The sequence below is a fragment of the Rhamphochromis longiceps genome, linkage group LG20, assembly GCF_057381845.1.
Source record: "Rhamphochromis longiceps isolate RC_006_pf linkage group LG20, R_longiceps_female_GT1.1, whole genome shotgun sequence".
Taxonomy (NCBI): Eukaryota; Metazoa; Chordata; class Actinopteri; order Cichliformes; family Cichlidae; genus Rhamphochromis; species Rhamphochromis longiceps.
The window spans coordinates 24,171,917-24,190,523 of record NC_140576.1 but is presented as its reverse complement, the minus strand read 5'-3'; the positions used below and the strand labels follow the sequence as shown (position 1 = coordinate 24,190,523).

Sequence of the window (18,607 nt, the reverse complement as noted above, 5' to 3'; positions counted from 1 at the left end):
TCAGGCATACAGCTAACCGACAGGTTATGGGTGAGGGCTGAGAACGCTGCAAAACAGCTGATTCTGGTCTCTGGCTGGTCAGTTTGTGCACCTCAAACTACATGTGTTAAGGAATTCTTTGGTGTTGGTTCCTATTAAAATTTTATCCTTCATGACACTGAACTGGGTGTAAATTTTTTTAAAAACTTTTTCTCCTAATTTATATTTTGGATGAATGAGGTGAAGTTTGGAATCAAAATCAACCTTTGGATAGGTGACTACATGTAAAGCACGCACCATCTGTGAAGATCTTGAAGCATCGACTCTGTGTTATCTGGCAAAAATCTTGGCATTTTTCTGTTTTATGACCATTTGAAAGAACACGTACAGCTTCTGTGTTTGAGCAACTACAAATTCAATCAACAAAATTGATTAAAAATTTGTATATTGTTTTTGTTACAATGCACGTGTTCTTCCTTTGGTTCTTTGAGGGAGGTTTAAACTGGTAAAACTCTGACATTGCACCACATTTATTACTTTTACATTTAATAGCGATCCATCCACTATTATTTGAGTTTTTCTTTGATCTTTAAACAAAACCCAAAAGCCCAGGAGCGTGATTATTCAATGAGAATACAGCGTGTGTTAAAAATCAAAGGAAAATAGTGATATTATGTACCAATAAAGAGTGCTGGCTTTTGTGTCCTGCACAGGTGATTTATTACGCTTTACACTCTCAAAGATGTGCGTGATCTTAAAGTCTGAGCGCGCCTGCTAGCTGCACACAGGTTAAATTAATTCGAGAATAAAAGCATCAGAGCCAAACCAAACACTCCCCCGCTCTGTTTTGAATGAATAGCTGACTCACCACACTAATAACCAGTCTTGGGTGGAAAAGAAAGCTACTCCAAAGACAAAATAAAGTATAGGCAGGGGATTGAAAGCCAGAGGCACGGTGGAGCTTGGGTGTTTGTGTGTGTAATAATGATGCCCAGAATATAGAATCAGACCCTGAGTCACTGGTTGTCAAAATAAAGAAGTAAAGATGAGAGGCAAACAAGAAAAGGTAGAGAAGAACCACAGGGCTCCTCGGGGGAGTACAGATAACTAAAGGGTTCATAGAGAAAAGCTTTTTTCTTAATTAGGGAGAAAAGACCAAAGACTATCCTGCGCTACTGAGATACCCACTTTGTGGATCTTCCATCTTTGTACCTGTAGTTTCAGCGTGGTCAGAAAAAAAAAACAAAAAACACTACAAGAAACACACTTATCCTCACCACATTTTGATTTGTACTTTCAGCAGCAGTAATGTGAAGGCTGTACGACAGTTTCTCCATCTCTTTGGCGGAGACCGAAAACTCTAAACAACTAGTAGATTATATCAGCCTCTGCATCAGAAATAGTATATATATAAAAAGAATTAGTACAGTGCTAATATTTAAATGGAAAACAGTCACCTCAAACATCAAGTATCAGCATGAGTATTGTCATTGTGAGCAAAATACAGGTGTGAGTCACGGAGCTGCTGACAAGGCCAACATGACTCTACGATTTATTCACAGTCTACAAATCAAGATCCACACCAGACGTCTGTCACCGCTGTGGTTATTTAAGATGTCAAATCTGTGTTTTTCAGTAGTTTAAAGAAAAATCCTGAGATTGAAACATCAAGCAGTTCAATAAATCCTCATATGAGAGCTGGCTTGTCTGAGGATCAATCTGTTCTCATACTTTCTGATTCAAGTCCCTTTTGTTTCCATTTATTCTTTAAAAATAGGTCACAATTAGGTGTACAAAGATTCTCATAATCCACCATTTGGTTCATATCTTTTATTTTTTATGAGGTGGGTGAATAGGGTGAATCATCCCGTTCTGTTCATGATCCAATCATGACCATCTGATCCTTCCGGCACAGGAAAAAAAAAATATTCAAATGGATTTCCAGCACACTCTTTATCAGAAGGATGGTTAATCGCCACATTTTTCACCAATGTGGTATGCTTTAACCAGTTATTAAATACCACCACTCCAAATTTACCTTAACAACCTAATTTTACAACAATACAAAATACGCTCTAAGTAAAAAAAGGCTAAACAATTACTTAAATACCAGCACATAGCTTGATAATAAGCCTCAGACCTAGAGACAAAACACAGCGTCCTTGGGGAAAAAGTCTATTCCCTGACAGGCCGATAGCTTCTATCCGGTTGTGATGACGTATGAACCGTGCTTCCGGGTCCAAACTACACTGCGTTCATTAAGGCTGTTGTCTTTATAACGTGTTTTAATGTTTGGTGTCTTGTTCTATTTAACCTGAAGAAGCTCCTAAAAATAGTCGGTGATCACTGACGGCCTCTCTGGATTTTTATTATCACTATTCATCATCAGCAGGTTTCAAAACTCAGTTAACTAAGTTAGTAGTCCTCTTCTTCTTGTCCTTTGCGCGGGCGACCAGCGGCGGTGGTTGGCCGCGCAACCAGTACGCTGCTGTAGGTGCCGCAGGTTCTCTTGCTTGACCAACGATTATCTTCCACGCTTTTCGATCTAAGGCGATGGTTCTTGCCTGCTCGAGGTCAAGTCGAAGGGCCTTCAAATCATCCTGGATTTGTTTCATCCATGTCTTTTTTGGTGCATTTCGATGCACCCTCCAATCGGTGGGGCGGGTCAACCAGAGTAGGCCATGGGGGTAGCGGCTCTGGTCCATTCGGCCAATGTGGCCAAACCAACGGAGTCGGCAGCGCTGGATTAGGTCGCCGATCGTTGGTTGGCTTCCGCAGCTGGTGAGGATGGTGTCATTCGAATGACGGTCGCGAAGGGAAACGCCGAGAATGCATCTAAGGCAACGCATTTGGAAAACTTCGAGCTTGCTCAGGTCGTGTTTGGGCATTGTCCACGTCTCCGCGCCGTAAAGTAGAATGGGCAGGATCAGGGTTCGGTAAAGGCGGATCTTTGTCGCCAATGAGATGTTGTTCTTCTTCCAAATGCACCTGTTCTTCTTCCAATGAGCGTATCTCCACTGATGATGCCACTTTCTTCTCCTCGACGAGGGACCCCAGATATTTAAATTGTTGGACTTGTGTGATCTGCACACTGTCGAGGTGGACGATCGCTGGTGAACCGTCTGTGGTCAGGACTTTGGTCTTCTCTGCGTTAATCTTGAGGCCGTATGGTTTGGAGTGCCGGGCGATGTCATAGAGGATGTGAGTCGCCTCGGTGTCGTCTTCAGCAAAAATGGTGCTGTCGTCAGCGAACATTAGTGTTAGTAGTATTAACTATTTTTTTTTTCAACTTTAATTTTTATTAGTTTTAGTTAACATTGAAATATTAAGGTTATTTTTATAGGACATCTGGAAATGAATACAGAGCCGTTTACTTGCTGTGAACGTGGTATATTGAGTGTTACAAAATTGGGATTACACAGACGTGATTTGATGCTTGCCAAGCATACACGATTTTAGTTTTGTTAGCTACTGAGTGAAATGTGATAGTAAACCATTAAACAAGAGAAGCTACACTGTCTCCTAGATTTTTCCCCCTCACATTAATATTAGCATTTATTCTGAATAGTGGACCTCTTTCACCCAAGGTTAGGTAGTCAATCTGTGGGTTGAACCGGGCTAATGTCAGCATGGTAGTGTAATAAAAATATTTGCAGCTGATGTTTATATCCAACGTTTAAGATAAGAAATAATAACATATATGTTATTTATTCTGAAAGTTAAGAATTAGATTAGATTATTAGATTAGATTAGAATTAGAACAAAACCTAATACAATTTAAAATATGTAGCGAAATAACATAGCTTTATAAAGTAAATAAATTAATTTAGATTAGTAATGTTTGGGTAATGCTAGGAAATAATTAAAAAAGTATCCAATTGAAAAAAAAAATCAATTAGAATTCATCATTCATTTTAGCATGTGTCCAGAAAATTCAGAAAAAAAGTTTGTTGGGGATTCTTTTCAAGAATTAGCTAAACTGGCTGTTCCTAAAAGGTTTAATTTTGGTCTTTTCAAGGCATTTGGTGACAATAACAATAAAACTCACTACATGGCTGAACTATCAGGAGACTAACACTCTATCAACGTTGCATTATTGACCAAAAAAAAAAGAAAAAACAAAGAATAAAAATGTCATATCCAGTGCATCGATTGGCAGACACCTTGAGATGGTACCGGCTAAGAGAAAAGCTGCGTATGATGAACACTTTGTTGTTTTAGACAAAAGTCCTCCTGACAGCTGTTTGCAAAAGTTTTTCAGTGCTTGTAAAAAATGAGTGTTTACCAGTTTAAATGTCAGAATTTAATGCATGTAGGAAACCATCATCTGTCTCTCGCCTTCCTCACCAGCTACATGAAATACTATTAAACCTCCCCCACTCCTGTGAGGGGAGTTTTTATCTATCATATTTGGAAATTTATCCACTAGCTCCCACACGATAAAAATATTTCTTTCCCTCCTTTATTTCATTCCTCCCTGGACTGCAGAGCTCTTCCATGGTTCCCTTGTGGCTCTTGAACTATGATGTTCTTTCCCCTGTGGACTTCACTCCATCTCCTGCCGCACTTCCCCACCCACCATTGCTTCATTTGATGAATATTTCACAGGCCAGTAGAGACAGTCGTCCTCCTCTCTCATCCTATTCCCAGACACTACTCAGCTCTCAGTACCTATCACCTTCAGAGATGATAACATCCTAGCGCTGGGTAAGTGGCACCTCAGGAGTCAGCTGGGTCTCTGGGAGCATGCCATATGAAGAAAAATGGAATTGTGTATTAACTTAAGCTCTATACGTCTATCTAAAACCATCTAAAACCTGACCTTAGCACCATATGAGATTTAGGCTAAAGCTGGCAGATATTACAAAACAAAACGGCAACACCCATCAGGTGCGAAGAGGAAAAGGACCCGCATGGGCGCACCATGATACTGTCCAGTGGTGGAAGAATTATTTTAAGCTTTTACCAGAGCACAACAACACCTAAAATACTCCAGTACTACAGTAGTGAAAGCAGCCAAGTGTACTTATATAGATAGATCAATACCAGTGATGCAAATGATTCATTAGGCAATTAATCATTTTTTATAATCACTAAAAAAAAAAAAAAACTAAGCTGCACGCTCACAGGGTCCAATTTATAAGGATTTGAGAAAGGATTCTCTTTTTGTTGCTTATTTACTTAATCCCTTGTTTGATTAATCCCTTGTTTGATTAATCCCTTGGATCCCTTTTGACAAATGTCAATATAAAAAACAATAAATTAAAAATGATAAGTGATGAACAGAATTTTTGCAGTTCTTTCTGATCATTAAGTTTTAACTCCTTTACATGTTTCAGAACAAGGATTCTGAACCTAGAGAGACACACCAATGGTCACAATTTCAAATTCCAGCGTCACCTTTCTCAAGTTCACAAGATTTTCAGAAAAATTTGACTTTGACTACCAGGTGATTGAGATTCGAATACGCTCGAGTTTTTTAGTAGGGTAAGGTGAATGTAAAAACCTAATAAAGTAGTTAAAAATCAATACAGTGTCAGTACTTAAAATGACTAAGTTGTCTGGCCAATAAATAAATCAATAAATACAGTATAGGTTTAACCTTCCAAAGGTTTAACCTATAATATAGAACCAAAAGTTAATATGTAGGTTTTAGACTGTAGGTCTCCTCTTTAGAACAACTCGTAAAGGGCTTGTAAAGGCAGACTGCGTGGCTCGATGGTAGATTTTATACACCTGTGGCAAACAGACTAAAACACCTCAAAGATTAACAGATGCGTTGTATTCAATATGCATATTTGCAGATGCAACTAGGGGTAACTGAAATGGGTGTCTTCACATAGTTTGCCCAGCAGAATGACTCCGTTGTTTACAATACTCTCACCACTGTCTGCAGCATTGGCAATAGAGTAAAGTTCAGAGCTCAGCAGGTAAAGGTGCAGAGTCAAGTGACGACTTCGTGGTAAGCTGCAACCTAGTTTTTGCAATATGGTGCAGAAAAGTTATTAAAAAAAATGACTCAATCATTTTCTGTTTTTAATATAACCAACACGCATGTATACATTTGTTTATATGCAAGAACACTGGACAAAAATCTTCTAGACTAAAATGATAAACCAGAGTTTATTTATCCATCTTAGTGTATTTTCTATAAATTTCTAACTTGAAGATGTCAAACTGCATCTGTTCTTTGAAGTATTGTTTGGCAACAATGTAAAACAATACTTGTAGCTGATTTGTAACTAATAAAACTAATGAAAATTCCACCAGGTTTGCATGAAATCATTGATGACAGTCTAGAGTACACACCATTATCGTCACAGGCTAAAGACAGAAAACCCAAAAAGTTTATTTAAAAGGATTTTGGGGCAAAATAGAGCAGTTTTATTTGCAGTTTATGTAGACTAGTCAATAAACTACATTTTTCAGGCAGTTTTTTTCCCAGGTTAGATATGACGTTGAAAGGTCCCCAACTGACCAGGAGACACAATATCAAAAGATTCAGGCCTAAACAAAAATTTTGTATTTCTCAGGCTCACATTGCTTATTTTTCGTCATTTTATTAATGAAATTATTAATCAAAAATGAAGAAACAAAAGAAAATAACAGACAGGCGGAAAACAATGAAATAATATCAGAGGGTGGCACCAGTCTGTCATTATCATTTAGATAGATGTGGCACAGTGGGATCCAAATCAGTGGAGAATTAAAGAGAGACCCTTCTTGTGAAAAAACAAAGGAGAATCACAACAAAACAACATAATAGCTGATCAAGAGGCGACAGAAGAGCCTACAGGCTGCAGTCTTTCCTCTGAGGAAAACTAATTGTTGTTTTAATGCGATCGCTGGTCTCTATGGTGGATGGACTTGGAGATGCATGACACACTGAGAGGAAATAACGCCCCGGGGAAGACTGCATACAATTCCTCCCTCCTATGCCTGCTTTTCACTCAAATGAAGACAGAGGGAGATTTCTGTTGAAAGGCTTCTTTAAATGACTAATGAAAAATGACGCTTCCACATTCCTCCAGAGTGCCGGCTTCTCGGTGAATAATGGAAATGATCTTGTGAATTTGGATGGGAGACATAAATGTCTTAGAGTTGCCGGTTCACATTCATTCAGAGCTGTTAAATTTTCAGTTGAAGCTCTCACAGTTAGCAGAAACCCTCTCATTCTCCCCCCAAGTGAGCAAAGGAGAGCAAAGTGAGACCGTAAATAGCTGTACAAAAGGGCTGATACATTCGATATGAGCCAGTTACAGGATGTACTTATACAGTTCATTTTTATAATGCACTTATATTAGATTAAATAGCTATATGGCAGCTTAAAAGTACTTGCACTGCTCGCAAACTGTGACATGCAGCATTAATCTCTGCTTTGTTGTGCCCCTTCTCTCCCTCCCTCGATGCTGCAGATCCATATGGGATGTTAAAACCTCCTCTGCCTGCCTTTTCCCTCAATCATCACTGTCGCCTACAAATCTCCTGCCTACAAATCCTGTGTCAGCCATGTGCAGAGCCCACGCTCGCTCTCTGCTGAGGGGAAAAACTGCCAGGCAGCCGGAGAGGCCATCACTGTAGCAGCAAGCTTCGCTGTAACTCCAGCGTGTGCTGCCCTCTCATCCGCTACAGCTGAGTAAACATCGGGGGGATAAACAGCCAGAGGGGCAGAGGCCTTACTACAGCTGAGGGCAGTTTAGTTTGCACACAGCACAGTGGGGTTAACTAGGATTAAATCATCATGTGTCAAGTGTGACTATGTGTCTTCATTCGTCATGTACTTTAATATATCAGCACAATGTGAGAGAAACTGTGAATAAAAGACTCATGGAGTGACAAAAAAGAAGCGATAGTGTCGACTTACATGAGAACAAGCAAGGTGATAACGGATGAGACATTTGAACGTGACGTGGTGGATGTGCAGGATTTATAGTGTAGTAATTAGAATATAAAGAGTGACAGCACACTGGGGGACCAAAAATAAATTTTTTTTTTTTTTAATGAACCAATTTTTGTGGCTCGAATGAAGGTCTGTGCAAAGGATTGTGATAGCCTGATGAAAGAAACCTACCATCAGATCCCTTGAGATCCCTTCCCAGACGCCTTAACGCCCACTCACATCCTGGGCCATCTGACCTCAGGAATTCGCATGATAAGGTGGGGCCAGGTTTCACAATGAACACACCCGAAACCCTGGCTGATTGGGACCCACACCCAGTTTCACACCTTGGCTCAGGCGATTAGAGGATCATCAGGGGGTCCTTTTGTCCCTCTGTGGGGGGATACTCCCACTAGGTTTATATCTGGGCTCTCCACCATTTGACCTTAGAACTGAAGAAGCTTCTTGGATGAGAGGTGAAACGTCTTCAAGCAACTTAAAGAAGTCCAGACGCTTTTCTTTGCAAGCTCCTTTGACTACGATGACCTGGATGACTGAGAACCTTCACAGACACCTACCATCAGCTTCTTTGAGCTTCTCCTCAGATTACAGTAAAGCCTCCCTTACAGCGACACAGAGAGGGGTCATTGTTGGGAACCGTTTTCCTTGATTTGGTCCTAAATGACATCAGGTTTGGGTGATGCAGGCTTCATGGTGCACTTTAACTCTTAACCAAAGCATCACCTGAAGGCTTTTACACTGATGGATTTCTGATGCATATTCCAACCCACTATATTTCCCATAACTGGTCACTGTGACTCTGTGGATACTGGTAACTCTTAAATGCACAATCAGTAACACATTTGCCCATCTGAGAATTTGTAATTGATAAGATATGCCAATGAATCTTTTAAGAGTCCAAATTGGATTACAGAATATGGACACAGGCACAGAGACATTGCCCACTGGTTTGTCGAAGTCAGCTTTTCAAGCTTTGACCCGTGATCGTATTTGGAAACTTGCTTGGTTAGCAAACTGGGTTAGCAGGCTGCGTCAACAGACGTAGATATTTGCTAATTAGTGCAAAGCCACTCACTAAAACTAGAGCACAGACTCCTTTGTCGATTTGTCAATACAATTAGATACATAGCAAGCTGTATTGCTTTTCAGATAATTAAATTTAAAAGGCACAAACAGTCAACAGGTCCATGCTCAGTGACTTGAATTAGCTCAGGCGAACCTTAGCAGAGTGCCTGCCAGTCAAAGCAAACGTGCCGTCCACATTAAAAACTTTTAATTATTGTCACAAAGGCTGAAATTAGCTATAAAAAAACAAAATGATTTTCTGTACCAGGCTTTAAACATGTGTATTTCATCTGTAATGATGAAAAAACATGGTAGTCTATGAGAAATGACTCACTTGTTACTTGTCGTTGTTGTCCTTGTCTCAGAAGATTATCTCAGGAGAGTCAGAGAAACAAAGTCTTTTAGGACTTTTTAGCACATCATCTACGTAACTCGGCCTGTGGATTGCTTACAATTTATGTAATCATTATTTATTTATTTTTTATTCCATCCATCCATCCATCCATCTTCATCCGCTTTATCCGAGGCCGGGTCGCGGGGACAGCAGCCTAAGCAAAGAGGCCCAGACCTCCCTCTCCCCAGCCACCTCCTCCAGCTTATCCGGGGGAATACCAAGGCGTTCCCAGGCCAGCCGAGAGATATAATCTCTCCAGCGTGTCCTGGGTCTGCCCCGGGGCCTCCTCCCGGTGGGACATGCCTGGAACACCTCACCCAGGAGGCGCCCAGGGGGCATCCTTGTCAGATGCCCGAACCACCTCAGCTGGCTCCTTTCGATGTGGAGCAGCAGCTGCTCTACTCTGAGCCCTTCCCGGATGGCCGAACTTCTCACCCCATCTCTAAGGGAGAGGCCAGCCACCCTTCGGAGGAAGCTCATTTCTGCCGCTTGTATTCGCGATCTCGTTCTTTCGGTCACTACCCACAGCTCGTGGCCATAGGTGAGGGTAGGGACGTAGATCGACCGGTAAATTGAGAGCTTCGCTTTTACACTCAGCTCCCTCTTCACCATGACGGACTGGTGCAGCGTCTGCATTACTGCAGCTGCAGCCCCAATCCGTCTGTCGATCTCCGGCTCCCTTCTCCCATCACTCGTGAACAAGACCCTGAGATACTTGAACTCCTCCACTTGGGGCAGGAACTCATCCCCGACCCGGAGTGGGCACTCCACCCTTTTCCGGCTGAGAACCATGGCCTCAGATTTGGAGGTGCTGATCCTCATTCCCGCTGCTTCACACTTGGCTGTGAACCGTTCCAGTGCGAGCTGGAGGCCTTCACCCGATGAAGCCAACAGAACCACATCATCCGCAAAAATCAGAGATGAGATTCTGAGGCCACCAAAGCGAAAGCCCTCCGCCACTTGGCTGCGCCTAGAAATCCTGTCCATAAAAATTATGAACAGAACCGGAGACAAAGAACAGCCCTGGCGGAGCCCATCACCCACCGGGAACGAGTCCGACTTATTGCCGGCAATGCGAACCAAGCTCTTGCAACGGTTGTATAGGGATCGAATGGCCCGTAGCAATGGGCCAGACACCCCATACTCCCGCAACACCTCCCACAGGACACCCCGAGGGACACGGTCGAATGCCTTCTCCAAGTCCACAAAACACATGTAGACTGGTTGGGCAAACTCCCATGCACCCTCAAGTATCCTCGAGAGGATAAAGAGCTGGTCCAGTGTTCCGCGACCAGGATGAAAACCGCATTGTTCCTCCTGTATCCGAGGTTCGACTAACGGACGAACTCTCCTTTCCAGCACCCTGGCATAGACTTTCCCAGGGAGGCTGAGGAGTGTGATCCCCCTGTAGTTGGAACACACCCTCCGGTCCCCCTTCTTAAAGATGGGGACCACCACCGCGGTCTGCCAGTCCACAGGTACTGCCCCTGATCTCCACTCAACATTGCAGAGGCGTGTCAACCAGGACAGCCCTACAACGTCCAGAGCCTTCAGGAACTTGGGGCGGACCTCATCAACACCAGGGGCTCTGCCACCAAGGAGTTGTTTAACTGCCTCAGTGACCTCGCCCCCGGAAATTGGCGGGTCATTCCCCTCATCCCCAGACTCTGCTTCCTCCTCGGAAGACGTGTCAGTGGGATTAAGGAGGTCCTCGAAGTATTCCTTCCACCGCCCGACAATTTTCTCAGTCGACGTCAGCAGCGCTCCGCCAGCACTATACACAGTGCAGGTAGAGCACCGCTTTCCCCTCCTGAGACGCCTGACGGTTTGCCAGAATCTCTTCGAGGCAGTCCGAAAGTCTTTTTCGATGGCCTCTCCGAACTCCTCCCACACCCGAGTTTTTGCTTCAGCCACTGCCCGAGCCGCATTCCGCTTGGCCTGTCGATACCTGTCGGCTGCCTCCGGAGTCCCACAGGCTAACCAAGCCTGATAGGACTCCTTCTTCAGCCTGGTGGCTCCCTTCACCTCTGGTGTCCACCATTTGGTTTGGGGATTACCACCACGGCAGGCACCAACCACCTTGCGGCTGAACATGGTCCATTCGGACTCAATGTCCCCAGTCTCCCTCGGAATGCTGTTGAAGCTCTGCCGGAGGTGTGCGTTGAAGATCTCGCGGACTGGGGCCTCTGCTAGACGTTCCCAGCACACCCTCACTACGCGTTTAGGTGCACCAGGTCTGTCCAGCGTCCTCCCCCGCCACCTGATCCAACTCACCACCAGGTGGTGATCAGTTGACAGCTCAGCCCCTCTCTTTACCCGAGTGTCCAGAACATATGGTCGCAGGTCTGGTGATACGATTACAAAATCAATCATCGACCTACGGCCTAGAGCGTCCTGGTGCCACGTGCACTTATGGACACTCTTATGTTCGAACAGGGTGTTCGTTATGGCCAAACTGTGATTAGCACAGAAGTCCAATAACAAAGCACCGCTCGGGTTCAGATCAGGGAGGCCGTTCCTCTCAATCACGTCCCTCCAGGTCTCGCTGTCGTTACCCACGTGAGCATTGAAGTTTCCCAGCAGGACAACAGAGTCCCTCTAAGAAGGCTGGGTACTCCGAACTGCCACTCGGCGCATAAGCGCAGATGACAGTCAGGACCCGTTCCCCGACCCTAAGGCGCAGGGAACAAACCCTCTCGTCCACCGGGAAAAACCCCAACGTACCGGCAGCAAGCCGAGGGGATATTAGAATACCCACCCCAGCCCGCCGCCTCTCACCAGGGGCAACTCCAGACTGAGACAGAGTCCAGCCCCACTCCAGGAGACTGGTTCCAGAGCCCAAGCCATGCGTAGAGGTGAGCCCGACTATATCTAGCCGGTACCTCTCAACCTCACGCACTAACTCAGGCTCCTTCCCCACCAGAGAGGTGACATTCCATGTCCCTATTGCCAGTCTTGGCAGCCGGGGGTCAGTCCGCCAGGGCCTCCGCTCCTGGCCGCCACCCGGCACACAATGCACCCGACCCCTATGGCGCCTCCTGCGGGTGGTGGGCCTGCGGGAGGATGGGCCCATGACTCCTCTTCGGGCTGTGCCCGGCCGGGCCCCATGGACTAAGGCCCGGCCACCAGATGCTCGCCCTCGGGCACCCCCCCCAGGCCTGGCTCCAGGGCGGGGCCCCGGTAACCCTATCCCGGGCAGGGTAAACTGTTCCCTCGATATTCTTTTCATAAGGGTCTTCTGAATCGCTCTTTGTCTGGTCCCTCACCCAGGACCAATTTGCCATGGGAGACCCTACCATGGCAAATTCCCTATATCTATTTTTATTTACTAGCTTTGGTGGCACAAGATTAGTTACGGGCTCACATATTATTTCTATGCCTTTATCTCCCGTGTTTTGTCTTACATTGAAGCAGTCTAAATGTTCTGTACAGTGCCACAGCCCACATGGGTCTCTGTGAATTGAGCTGGAGTGGAGCCTAATAATGACGGGTCATTTCTGTAGAGTTTAAATTAGTCTCCAGAGTCAAATGACAGCGTGTCTGTCTGCCTGCTAAGCCCGAGACAAAAGGTTAGCTGTAAATTAGGAATGATTAGCTATAATAGGTCATATACCACTACCAATATTGGGTGGACATTTATCGATAGGTACAGTGTGTGTGGCTATATGTCAGACTGCCTGTTTCTTTTGAATGTTTAAATTTGCATGCAAGCCTCTTTTCATGCGTGTCTAATAGTGAGCTGTAATCCCCTTCCAACAGGAATGGGGTGGGATGGAGGGGGGGGGGGGGGGTTCCATTTCACAAAGCCCTACCTGTCACAGCGCATTTAACCTGACACCTGACTTGAACTTAGTAATGGCCTCAGAAAGCTGTTGAGATTGCATGTTTCACTTCGCACATACATCCCAGCTCCTCACATAATTTACACCAACTTAAATCGATACTGTCTTTGCCTGTTTAATGAAATTTCATGCCGTGCTTAAGCTAGTCTCAGTAGTTTTTTTTTTTTTTTTTTTAATCAAAATCTAACACGGTTTCCACGAGCACGATCACTTACTCCACTGCAATGCTGGGGCACAGTGATGCCTTTGTGATCCTGTCGTGCGATGTGAAAACTTAACTAAATTTCACATTAAGAAATGCTGTGTGTGCAACATGCAGTCAGACAGCTTCCCAGGAAAAAACCCAGCATATAAATAAGTCACACAGTTTGTTCCTGGGTGGGATGAGGATGGTATAGACATATGGTAACAGTATATCAGAGGGCAACAGTGCATATCCATGCATAGACACGTAATGGAGATATACGGATGGGTGATACGTGACATATATATTCCTGCTGGATGCCTCTCGTAAAACATAGTTGAGTTGCACAATAGAGTACTCATCGGTTTATTTTAGGAATTGAGCCGTGATTCAACATCTGAGTGGCTGTAATGAAAACGTTGAGCTCCTCGAGGGGGTGAATTGGGACCAGCTTGTACAGGAGATATTCTCTATGAAGGAAGGTGGACAGCAGTCATTGCAGTCAGTCTCGATCTTTTGCTCATAGGCCAATTTGTTCACCGGGACGGCATCGCATCTGCTGAGAAGGAGGAAACCATCACCCTCATTAATAAGAAAACATCAAAAGACAGATAGAAGCACTCCTGGAGAAGAGCACCTCTCTGCAGCTGTGCTGCTAACAAGCCCCTCTTTTATCAAACGTCTTTGATTTTGCAATTCCCAAAATACCACCCAGCGAAGGTGGGACGAACAACGATTAATGAATGCGTTTATTACTTCTGTCACTTTATGGTGCAGTTTAGAGGGCGGGAAAAAAAGTCAGGAGGGAGAAAAGGCCCTGCAGCTGTACCCCTGGAGTGAACCTCCTCCATGTGACAAATTTCACAGTCTGTTGAGAGAAATCCGCTGAGGCTTTATGTTCCTTTTTCACTAGTACCTACTCGGTCGGCTCGCCATGGCTCGGCACCGTTTCCGGGGGTTTCTTTCCTAACATTTACTCTGCCAGGGTTCCAAACAATCCGGGTCGATCCGAAAATGTGACGTCAACAGACTGCATGCCACTGATTGGCTGGTCAGCGGCGTCGCTTGGCAAGTCATGAGTATGTCCCCACGCCACTTTTGAAACCCGGCAACGAGGGAAAGGGCTACTAAAAACTAGAGATGGCACGATACCACTTTTTAATGTCCGATACCGATTCCGATATCATAAATTTGGATATCTACCAATACTGATATGAATCCGATATAGCGTATTTTGTAATCAAAACTGTTTTTTTCTAAATATCTTGCTGCATTTTGTATAAGTTCATACTCAAGTTTTAAAAAACAAGAGACTGAAGCTATTCTGTTGTACCTGTATGCAAAAAATACACTGCACCCAAAACATTTTATAGTTCAGCAACACTGATCAATCTAATAAATTTAAACCTACACCATCCTCCCTATTCTGGTATTCTAAAGAGTACTTACCTACCTAACTAATAGGGTTACCAACTCCCAGCAAAAATAATAGGGAACCACAGCCCACCCATAATCGATGTAATCAACTTTAATTTAATGCAAGTGTAAAACAAATGCACAGAAATTATTTATTTTTCTACAATATTTAAATAGATTCAACATATTTCTTCAACAGAATTGCAGACTGCACAGATGGTACCTTCCCAAAGGAAAAAGTACTATAGCTTAGTAGGGTGTATATTAGACTTATTAGTTACTATATACAATAATGGATTTCTATACATTTAATCAGAAGACCACTTTTGTTGTAAGATTCAGATAAGTTTTTAAATGACAAAGAAAAATATTTCTTTGTGTCCCCCTTTCCCAGTTAATGCCCTATCGGCCCCCCTGACAAAACTTTGCTAGACCCGCCCCTGCACAGTTACCAGCCTTCAGCTACGTAGAAAAGGATCCTGGTGTTATTTGTCTCTCAAAAACAGTTCACTTCCCTTCAACTCATTCATGTCACCTAAAAGGTAAACCTGTTTCTCCATCACCTGCTCAGCTCTGATGTTTTAGTAAGGACATCTCCTGGTTTCATCTTCATGTTTCCCTCTCACCACATGTCCAAACGGATATCGTGACCAGCAGCTTTTACAGCCGTGGCTCCAGCAAACCTCAGCTGATACTAGAAAGTAATATTAAATACATTCTAACAACAGCTTATCACGCTTAAATGTGCTACTGTTGTTTATCCGCTGGTCTCCTCTTTCTAACGCAAAGTGGGCGATAAACAAACAAGAAAGCTGATCAGCTGATCATTGATCAGTTTCATGTTTGAAGTAATAACAGGAGAGGAAGGGGGAGTGAATGAGAGAAGAAGATGCAACTGCACAGCAAAGACAGAATAACTCCAGCTTTGTGTCTATTTTTTAATTCTAGCTGAAGTACGTGACAAATCGCTGCCTTTTCACCTCAGTATGGAACTCCGATGGCCAGTCCAGCAGTGGCTCAATATATCAGTTGTAAAGCTTAACGTGGAAATACTATGCAAACATTCAGGGATGAACTTCCATACTTGCTTTACTTCTCTGGGATAGTTTTCGCCGAGATGAAAAGCCGCGGTTAGGAAGCATGTAGCGAGGCTCCAAATGCTCCAACAGACCGCCGCCAGGTCTCGCAGACAACAGCCGCTCTATCACGTGACACATACTGCTCCGATGCGCCGAGCTGGGTTACTCCAAGTAGCGCGTTTTGTGAGGTAATTTTGTGACTTCGGATCGGATTACATTTTTTATTTCTCTCCGATATCCGATCCAGTAATTTAGGTCAGTATCGGACCGATACCGATACGTAATATCGGATCGGTCCATCTCTATTAGAAACAACGGTGCGATTCCAGAGTCTGGCGAAAAGCCAGAGACTGAATGAGCAGCAGGCGATGATATGCCTGCTGCTCATTCAGTCTGCTGCTTTTTCACTAGTACCTACTTGGGTCGGCCCGCCACAGTTTTCGGGGCTTTCCATCAGGTCATGGTATCTGTTACCAGGTACTTTTTTAGTACAGTTGGAAAATGTGACATCAACAGATTGCATGCCACCGACTGGCTGGTCAGTGAGTGCGTCTCCTTCACGAAAATCAAAACCGCCATTTTTGAAGGGCAGCAACGAGGGAAATGGCTGCAAAAAACAACGGCTGACAAAAAGTCACAGACCGAGCAGATCATTGCCTTGACGTCCACGACTGTTGTGGCGTTCATATCATACACCTATTACATCACGGGATGCTGGGACGCGTTGCTATAATGACCCCACGCACATTAGGTGGTACTTGATTGTAATGGAAAACGAGCCGAGGCGAGTCACACCGAGCCAATCTGAGTTGGTGCTAATGGAAAAAATGGCTTTAGAGGGCGGGAAAACAGTGAGGAGGGAGAAAAGGCCCTGCAGCTCTACTCCTGGAGTGAACCTCCTCCATTTGACAAATTTCACAGTCTGCTGGGAAAAATCCGCTGAGGCTTTCAGCTTGTCTCATGCTGTTGCTGAATACCAAGAGATTAATTCATTTCGCAGATAATGCGTGTAAGTGACTCCAACTCCCAAATATGCAGGATTCAGACCGACACTACCTGCCCAATCTCTCAGCGACAACAAGGGAAGATTCAGGCTGGGAGGCGAGATAACAGACAGCACACAAAGGTCAACACATCAAACAAAAGATCCTGTTTGTAGACTGAAACAAGAATAACACAATTCCAAACTAATTTTACCCCCTCTCCCTGTCCCTGCACCAAGTCTGATTAAGGAGAGCCTGAGGCAGCAGTAAAAGCTTTTTGGACTGGAAGCTGATTTTCAGTGCAAATAAAGAACCTACTGTAAAAACTCTGTTTTTTTTAAGTAAGTCGGGAAGGTCAAATGTAGATGTGACTTACAAAAATGCTTTAATCTTCTTATATTGATAATCATTCGCTAGTTTTTGTTGTATTAGTTTTTACTAATCAGAAGGTCGGTGCTTCAGCTATCTACTCTAGTGTGCAAGAAACTGACCTTAAGCCAGAGGTTCCCAAAGTGGGGGGCGCAGAGCCACTGCAGATGGTGAGGGTATGAATAAAAACAAACAAAAAAACACAACGCTTGGACACTGGATATAATGGGCTCCCACACAAACGCAAAGCAGAAAATGAAGCATCGCCAAATATGTTTCCAAACCAACTTCCTTCCAAGCCAAATACTAGAAAATATGATAAAGCATATCTTCCCTTTGGCTTCTGCACAAGTGCAAAGGTAGGTCTCCCTGACAGAATTTGTTTCCCCTGCGTCGGGAGCACACGCTGGGCTGTCCAAACCACAGACAAACAGTATCCCACATTTTTTATTTTTAGTTCACAAACACTTCTTATAACGACTAACTACTCCTGACAAAAAAACCCAACTACACGTAAAATAATCACACCATGACGCCTCTGCCTTTCTAAACGGAGGGACAGTAACTGCATGTGTATATGTAAGCGTGTAAAAACTGCAGATAGTAAGGTTAACAGTAACAGTATTTTGTCTCTATCCACCATTGTAGAAATTCATCTCATGTAAACAATAGCGTGGCGAACAGCGCAAAGATTTTCTTGTAAAACAAAGGGGGACCTAGCAAAAGAAGTTTGGGAAGCACTGCCTTAAGCTAACCTAAACCCTAAATTGCCTGCAATGCATTTAGAGTAAGAATGTGTGGAAGTGTGTGAATAACACAGAACTGGCAGTTCTAGTGTTAATTTCCTTTTCAGCAACCCAAACTTTTATTTATTTATTTTATATTTTGGCATCTTTGGCATTAAAAAAAAAAAAAAAAAAAAAAAAAAAAAAAAATGTAGGCATGTCAAACTATACCTTAAGACTTAAGAGGCTTAGTGGTTTTCAACACCTTCAGGATGAATTGACGTTATTGCCACAGTTTTGGATACTCAGCGTCCCTTACATGTTTAATTTAAGATGTGTCCATCAGGTAGGAGGTGCAGTCTCATTTTGAGCAGCTCTACACCTGCTCCTCGTCAGGCCTGAGCAGAAGCAGGTGTAGGTGAGTCCCGCAGTGTGCTAGTTGCTGATTGTGGTTTTTACATTTTGTCGTGTGCTTATTTTTGGCCCAGCACCCGTCCCTGTTTTGGTGTGGATGCACGTGTATTTTTCTAGTCTTTTGTATAGGAGCATTAGTCTCTCAGTAGGAAGCACAACTAGTCAGAAATTATGTCAGTGTCATCATGTCGACCTTTTCTTTCTCTTTTCCCATGATTCATTGTGTCAGTGTAAGAGATTTGGCTCTTGTACCGTGT

At 43.8% G+C, this 18,607-nt stretch overlaps 1 protein-coding gene across 1 annotated transcript in view; it reads right to left on the bottom strand.

Moving 5' to 3' along the window:
• Positions 1-18,607, bottom strand: part of LOC146645373 (acid-sensing ion channel 1-like) — a 69,938-nt gene that overhangs the window by 14,836 nt on the left and 36,495 nt on the right. The window lies entirely within an intron of this gene.